The sequence below is a fragment of the Thermobia domestica genome, chromosome 5, assembly GCF_964235325.1.
Source record: "Thermobia domestica chromosome 5, izTheDome1.hap1.1, whole genome shotgun sequence".
Lineage (NCBI taxonomy): Eukaryota > Metazoa > Arthropoda > Insecta > Zygentoma > Lepismatidae > Thermobia > Thermobia domestica.
The window spans coordinates 273064776-273073313 of NC_137458.1; positions in this window are offsets into that span (position 1 = coordinate 273064776).

Below are 8538 nucleotides of genomic sequence, written 5' to 3' on the forward strand. Positions count from 1 at the left end.
TGAAGACTTAACTACTATGGTTCCACAACTAATTCGATTTTCTAGATGTTACGATTTTTGTTCCGTGCCATTTAACAAAACTTCATTTTGTGCTCCGTTGGCAACACTGAATTACATACAATGTTATTGACCATGTCTGTGGGTACAATGTTTGCTTACTATACTGTTGTGTAAACGTCATTTTGATTACTTTAATGATTTTGTTGAAGTTCTTTCTGTGTCAGTGTATCTTTTGGATTGCTATCTTTACATGATTTGTGTTTTTGGGTGTCAGCCCGTAAAACTTCGGGTTTGCTTTTCTTTACTCCTCTATCGATGGTGCATTGTCGATTGGGCAATGCTGCTATCAATATAAGATTTTCCCATGCAAGATTTCGAATTCATTTTCTAGATTGCAAGACATTTGGTTGATAGATTTATGGAATGCTATATTCCTTTAACTTTTGTCACATGTTTATAAACTCTGTTTATGACAAATGACTGTTGATTGATTCATGTAGCAAAATGCTCACATTGCTAATCAGTTTTGACCATCCCCCACAAAACTCACTTTCTCTAGCGTAAAGTTTGATCCAGATTTAAATTTCCAAACTGTGAGAAAGGGTTGTTTCTTTCTTCTGTTTTTAACTCTTTCACTGCCACCATGATTCTAGTACCTCAACCCAATGTGCCACCTAGAACTTTTCAACAGTTAACCTTTTGCAACAAATTAGCCACATGTAACAGAAACCAAGCACACTACACAAAATAAGAGGGCCAACATTGACACCAGAGTATAAGAGCTCTATACCAGCAAGAAGTCTGCACGCGTCGGAGCTTTTCGCCCTTACCCGGCCCGCCTCATGAATTTATAATGTGACGCCCGACCCGAGTCCGAAATTTGTTTTAGCGTTTAGAGCCGTGCCCAGCCTGAGCTCGTGTGATAATCATGTGAGCCCAAAGTAAGCCTGAACTACAGTAACTTAATCATTAAGGCAAAGTTATATTTTTATTTACAGCAATTACAAGTTTAATTTGCTGTTTTGCTTTAAAAGTTCTCCAGAAAGGACGGTCCAATAAATACCGTTGTACAGTATATTTACAAAGTTAAGCCCGAGAAATATGGTTCTATATTTAAATTTTACTGCCCGAGAAACATGGTTGTATATTTAAATTTTACTGCTCGAGAAATATGGTTGTATATTTAAATTTTACTGCCCGAGAAATATGGTTGTATATTTAAATTTTAGTGCCCGAGCCCGGCCTGGGTCCGAAGTGATGTATGCTTTGTAGGCTCGAGGGCGCGATCCGAGCCCGTGCAAACCTCTAATACCTGCATGCCATTTTACAGATAATGTCTACAATGAGAACTAATACTTGAAGCCAAATGTCGCCAATCGCCTACTGCGATAGGTATGAATGATGCCATATGGTGTCAAGTGGCTGCGAAAGAGTTAAGTTACTTCAGAGTGGAACAAAATATATTATTGGTGTATTTCGTAGAAATGAGATATTATCTATATCTATTTTATTATATGAGAGAGAGTAAAGAATGTGTGGCGTTTGTAACGACGTTTGAATATTTAAATCATAAGGTGCAAATCACAAACTAAGAAGAATAGCTTGTCTTGTGATGCTTTTATATTGTAGAAAATAAATAACTAATAAGTAGGTAACGGATTTCAAATGCGTATGTTAAATTTTCAATATTTTTTCTGCAACAAACATTTACTTCCTGTATTGTTTTCTGCCTAAGCTACTATTTTTCAATGGAGTTGGTTTTCAACATAGTACATCTCAAATTCTATTCGTAACAATATACAGATAGGTGCTTACTCTTAGCATTAGACTTCCCTACAATATGTCATTTTCACACTTCACGTCTTATAACTAAAGATAACATATTTAATACTTAAGCTAGTATTTTAAATTTCTCGACATTTTTCATAGTAATATTAATAACACGGTGAGTAACAAATATTTAGCTAATTTATTTATGTTCAACTGCATAATGTGTTTGGAAAAAACGCAAAAATGTATCAAAATGACTCGCGGTTTTAAATAAAGGCCAGTACGGACCTTCACTCGATAAACAATAGTTACCCCTTAACTGGAAGGATGATTTTTATTACATAATTGGAAAGTATGTGTGTGATAGACACGGAACGCCGAAAATTTGGTTTCCTTGGCAAAATATTTCATAAATTTATTCTTATCGCCTAATAATATAAAATTTGTTTCAAAATACATACATAATGCAAGTGCTATGTAAGAAAAAAGGACTATTATTGAGAAAAACTTTTCTGTTTTCATTAAAATGACATTTCGTAATACACTTTTATCTGTGAACAAAAGTTTTCTTTAAAGGGCAGTAAGTTTCAAAATTTGGTGCTTCTCTCACCCAAACGCATCACAACTCTTTCCTGGAACATTCAAGACACACTGGCTTTTCACAGTTGACGCACCTATGTAGCAGGCACGTAGCCAGGATTTCGTAATAGGGGGGGTCCGAAACATGAAATACTGTGGTTATCACACCAGAGTTCGATTATTCTAAACTATTTTATTGGTAACATACATTGGTTCGTTTAGTCTGGATTTCGTAATGGGGGGGGGGCGTGTGACATGAAATATTATGGTTATCACACCAGGAGCTTGATCAATCTAAATTATTTTATTAGCAACACATATTGGTTTGTTAGAACAAGAAAATGAGGACAAGTTAGTAAGTATTTTAGTAACAAACTATGAAGAAATCTCAAATGAAAGAATATTAAAAAGATTTTAAAAGAGTTTACAATATCTACATTTCTTCTTCTGTTCATTCAACTATAACAATTTTCCTTTCATTATGACCTCAACTATTAAAAAAAAAGTACGTATCCAATAATGTAAAATATTTTATATCTGCGTTCCTTTCTCTGTTGAATCAAATGTTAACAGAACTTGCTTTCCACATAACTTTTTGTTTCTACTGTCCTGTTCCAAACAACAGTCCTGTTTCTACTGTCCTGTTTCCGTCAACTACTGTCTGTTCCAAATGATAAGTTAAAGGAGCAGTTGAAAACCGTTTCTGAAATAACATGTTTGATACCCTACAAAGAAGCGATGATGAAAAATTATTTCTATTTTTCGCTTTTATTTTTAACGCTGATTCTTCCTATTTCTCGTTTCTTTTTGTTTCATCCTTCCTTATTTTTTTAAAATTTCTGGTTTTGAAGGGGGGGCGGACCCCCCGGACCCACTTCTTGGCTACGTGCCTGTATGTAGTGTGTTCCTATTCTTCTGATAAGGACAAAGGCTACATCTTCTTTTGCGTTCCATTTTGTCACTTTTCGCCAACTGTTGTTCGTCTTCCTTGTTCGGTGTTCTCTTCCGAGAACATTCTCGATTGTTGTTGCCAGGTCTCTCCTCAAATTATGAATCTTTAACCTCCTTTGAAGATGAGGTCTCATGAGGTTCATGGCTAGTTCTTTCACAAATGTGTATCTGGAAATACTTGGGCTGTTTTTAAAATATAAGTTCAGAAAGCAGCTATTTACCGTACTTATATTTACTAACGTGAATATAATGTCGTCATCAAAAATTAGAGACCAAATATCTTCCATTTTAGGATTTTCACCTAAATTTTTAACAATATTTGGCACGCCTGGAATTCCTCGTATTATATTTCGACGAGGAACACGTCTAGTCCTTATTGGTTCTTTAGATTCCCAAGAATATCCTTTCGTACCTTGAAAGAAAGCCGGAATATTTTTTTCATTATTTGTCGTGCAACTTACAGGCGAAATACCTTGTTCGATATTACGACAATCTTCATCATCAGTGGAAGAACCAGATGTCTCTTGTATGAACGAAGGATCCACATCTGAATCATAATCAGAAAAAAAATCTTCCATGTTTTTTCTTCCTATTCTTTAAAAATCTTGGCGGCATAATGAATTCACCCACATTCGTTACATCGCTTGGTTTCCTTCTCCTAGATGTAGAAGGTCCTTCCACCATTGATACTAAATTCAAATCACCAACAACAGTAACACTTGTGTGCAAGAAAACTACACTACTGGAAGTATGTGTCCACGGGACACGCAAAAAAAGTGACTTTATTGGAAGTGTGTGCCTGTCAGACACGGTAGGTTACAAAAAGAGCTGTTATCAGCTAACATACAAGCGCGACCGAAAACAGTTAATCACACGACCAAACTAAGAAATTTATTTTATGAAGGTACTGAAGAGCTCGCTTCATTACAGGGTTGCCAGCACAGCAAAAGAAAAAATCGTGCGTGTCTGTCAGACATATACTTCCAGTTAAGGGTTAAATTTTTATTTAAACGTTGTATGTTGTTAGATTAAGTTTAATGATGTGAGGTCATTTTTACTGCGAAAATTGTAGAAGGTTTGCTTATGTTAGTTATTGTATACTATTATTCCCTTACGAGCTCTATAATGCTTCAGTTTTACTGTTGCGTGTATAAGTCAAGAATTTTTTGACATTATTAGGGTGATTTAAATTGATTTTTTTGTCCAGGACAATACATCAATGAAAGAGACAAAATATTTGCGATTATAAAAGATGTTTCCTCACAAGAATCGGATGGTTTTAAATTATCTGAAGAAAAGGACGATTCACACAATTGTGACTTGAAATTCTCAAATTGATGCCGGTATAATATCATTGCGAGTGATGATAGTTCTCACTCAACTGAATGCGATGATAGTGATATAAACGAAGTAGCCAGATACTGTTCCAAGTACCAGCGTGGGTAGTAGTAAAAGGAATGGGACTGTTCAATGAATCAGATGACACCGAAACGTTCTCGTAAGGTTTGTTTACAAGATTAGCTAATTTGTCGTGATAGTACCCAGCAGTAAGCGATGAAAATAGAATCCAATAATCCTGGAAGAAAATCAACTCAAAAAATACTCAGAGAAATACCTGGGCCAGCAAATTAAGTGAAGAGGAATGTTGTGGAAGGACTGTCCTGCCAGTAATTGATTTCTTATTTTGAATACACCACAATGGATCGATAAAAATCTAATGACACAAATAGAAAATAACCTAATAACGCTTAATTATTATCTTATAACTGTTCCAAAACAACGGATGAACTTCTTGCATTTATTTTCATTTTTTATGCTCCAATAGTAACTGTATGCAAAGGTCATTCTCTTTGACTCAGAAGTGATCGCGATACTTCTTTACCTTGTGTTTCGAATTTTATTTAAAGTTTAAGCTATCTTTAGAATGTGGAGAGCAAACAACTGGTATCACTGAAAAAATCCATTTTGGATTCCAAATAACCTACTAATGGCATGTTTCAACCTTCCGGATCTGCACTCATGCTGAAGTTGACCTGTTCCCTGAACGTACGATACGGTAGACCCTGCAAAATTTAAGAATGCAATAAAGACATGACCAACTGTGAATAGTTGTAAGAGAGAAATACAGGGAACATAAGTAATACAGAAATTGAGAATATCAAACGAGGAAGTAGAAAGACGTATAAACTTGTTTAAGATTTCGGTATGCTATAGACGAAACAGGATACTGCGATATGAATATAATCATTGATGAAAATGCACATAAATGTATTTTTCGTTTGCCTTTCTTGTAGATCTGTATTTATAGACTATCCGTTTTAGATTTTACATTTAACTTTTGTTGACCAGTCTAATTTAATTGTGAGTAGAGTATCTGAAGATCCGATATATGCATATGAGGCTATTCACCACGGAATTAACTGACCAATATACTGCATATTATTTACTATAAATTCTTTCAAACTGGAACGAGAACCGTAAAATAACCAAGCTATTAACAGTATTTACAATAATTAGTGAATAAATAAACGGACTTAAGAGACATGAATAAGAAGATTATTAGACGTAGTCATTGGTTGTTACGTAGTGAATTCTAAATAGATATTGCAAAAAATTATAGTGATAGTAGACAATTAGTCATGAGGCTTTAAGAACACATGCATGGCAGATAATATTTTGCCACTCTTTTTGTTAATATACTGATGGTGAGTTCAGCGTACATTATGTGTAACTGGTGAAATCCAACACGATCAAAAATAAGGAAGTTGGAATACGAGATTAAAGTGGATTACCAACCGAAAGACAGTACATATTTTAGCTCATTCCCGTAACTACTACACAATGAAACATTACATGTTATAAATATTGTACTGTCAGACAGAGTTATGTTTCAGCTACAACACAAGACACTGACTTATTTGGTTGTGTCGTCTGATATCGAAAAGTGTAACAAGTAAAAGAAAATATTTGATTCGTTTTACAATGAGCACACAAGATGGCACCTGCTGTTAGATCTTACTAGAAATGCTCAGTTTTATATGTTTATTTGAATGTATAAAGTACTTTAAAGTAACAACCTTATTACGAAATAGATAATTTATTCGACAGTTTTTCGTGTTATATTTCACATTTTATTTAAATATTAATTTCAATTTAAGGAAATAGTTTTTGAGAAGAAACTCGCGCAGAACGCCATAATGCGTTGTTGCAAAATTTGTACATTTACTGTGGTAGTCACAGTAAGACAATTTCTGAATTCTAGCGTTGCAGTTCGATAAGCAGAACTTAGCTGTGAATTGCGATAAGGGTGGAAAACTAATTTTTCCAGTAACTTTCCAAGCAAAATTCCATGATTACATCCTTTATTATCTCTCATCAGTAAACACTCAACACTACCTGGAACCGCCGCACTTTTCTTGCAGCATTCAGCACAGCACCGAGAACACCTAGTGATCCACCTTAAAATCGTCACGTTAGTCGTAAGTCATTACGTTCTTAAAGTTTCTATATATAGCTGTAATAAATAGCTGTATGGTAATGTGTTCGGGGCGACCGAAGAAAGAAATTACGTAAGCTTATACGAGAGTTTTGTTTTGTAAAATCAAAGTAGTTCATATTAAACGAGTCAATAAAGTAGTCTTTTGGACACACTTCCATTTATTGTTTTGAACGTGTAGTTTCTACTTTTCACTTTCAATGAAATAAAATTACTTCTAAAAATTTTACTTATGGGTTTGAATGTCTCTTAACAATGTAGACTTTAATATTTGAAATCAAAATGAAACTTCTAGTTTGACGTCTCAAAATTATGCTCTGAGTGAAAGAGTTACGTTGGTGATGATAATGAATGAAGTTGTGCAATGAATAAAGTGGGAGGAAACCTAAGAACCACGAGAAATCACACACACACACAGTGTTTGTCTGATACAAAGTTACCAGAATTGCGTGCTCTAGAACTGAGAAGCAAACATTCGGATGAGGGTGGAGAATAATTTGTTTTTTTTTCTGTTAGGCTGTACTCTGTATGTCAAAGTTAGTGTTGTGTCTACATTTTTTCTCAACTCGTCTGTCACTTTGATTTTGGAGAAAAATGCATTTAAAACTTAGTCCTTTATCAGACTTTCATCAACTGACAAAATAATAGAATATTACGAAGACTCATTTAACTAAGCTTCAAATTAAAGAAAGTCGATTTATAACTCATTTTATTGATTGCATCTAACATTTCTTTAAATACATTTCAAACAACACAGAAAAAAATTGAAAATTCCGAACATTAATGTTTATTTCCTTATTTTTTGCTTTATAAACTATCAGTAAAACTTCTCTTTCATAAAGAAGAAAACAGTTGAGCCATAAGCTCATTAAATTTCAAAGAAATTGAGTCAACGTTGTTTGTGTTGTTCCAATAGAACCTATTAAAATTACTAAGTGGAAGATAACGTTCTATCAGGCTGTTACAAACTTCTCCTTACATGAATTGAAGCTAAATAAATTTTCTTCTAATACACGTTAATGTGGAGTAATACTTTGAAAATTTTCTGAAAGCTCCTCACGTTTATAATGTACTCACATGTTTGATACCTCTATCTCTGGGACATGTAAAAACGGTAGTGGCATACTCTAATATATCGAAAGATATCATTTAAGCTTTAATTAATGGTCGGCACTAAACCTGAGAAAAACATTTGGAATGTTAGCTGCGCATTACCTATTCGTATATATATATAAAAAAAAACTATGTAGAGAGGACAGAGAAGGTGACTGAAAATGGGTGTTTTTTGTTTATAAAATGTAGTTCTGGTTAACAGTTTCAACGTGCCGTGCGGAGATAGAGGCAACATCTTTATCACTTTATACGCAGCTTTGCCAGTTTTATTACGTTTGTAATACACCTCATAGTTTGTTGTTAGAGTAATATTCGTCTTAAATCAAACTATGTCATCGAATATAGAGAGTGAGCACACACCCTCGTATTCACGAATCAAGGCAACAACGATGCGGAAATTTACGAATCTAATTCGACCAAAGAAAAAAATAGAATGAAATTGGACCAGAACGGAGCATTTCTGGGTTAGTTCCTTCTTTCAATTAACAAGATTTTAATCCGAATCAAATCATAATCACGTTTCCACCTTTTTAATTGAAACAATAGAACAAATCTGGCATTTTAAAATTAATGATAATTGAAACAGTGTAATACAACTATCCTCGATGTTGCAGTACTACACCGTTTAC